Consider the following 512-nt stretch of genomic DNA (forward strand, 5'->3'; position numbering starts at 1 on the left):
GATGGACAGATGAATACCATTTTCTAAATGTGAATTTTCAGTTTACTATTTACTGGAGCCTGACTGATCTTAAATACACAAATGCCTAGGTAGAAGAGTGGATATTGCAACAAAAATTCACAAATTACGTCATCGGGTATTGTGACTTGATTGTAAACTTTGTGATGCAGGACCCCATGCCAAAAGGCGATCGTAGCGCCACGACACTTGTACGTCTAGGTATATGGGAGTTATTGATAACCTTAGCACAACGACAACTTTCTGGAAAGGAACCCTGAATTCTTAAGGTGGAACTATTCACTCGTTTCATAAAATTGGTATTACACGGGAGCTCGTTTGGTATTCTATATATGTTTGCACCACGACATGTTATTCAAAATTAAACAACACAATTACCAATTATGTATGCCCACATAAATATTGATGTTCAAATGAAGACGAACTGTTAACATGTGGGTAACATCTTGTTTTAGACCTGTGGTCTTAAGTACTTGATAACTGAAACAGCGTAA

This window comes from Haliotis cracherodii, unplaced genomic scaffold, assembly GCF_022045235.1.
Source record: "Haliotis cracherodii isolate W230 unplaced genomic scaffold, xgHalCrac1.p SCAF_3, whole genome shotgun sequence".
NCBI classification, from domain to species: Eukaryota; Metazoa; Mollusca; class Gastropoda; order Lepetellida; family Haliotidae; genus Haliotis; species Haliotis cracherodii.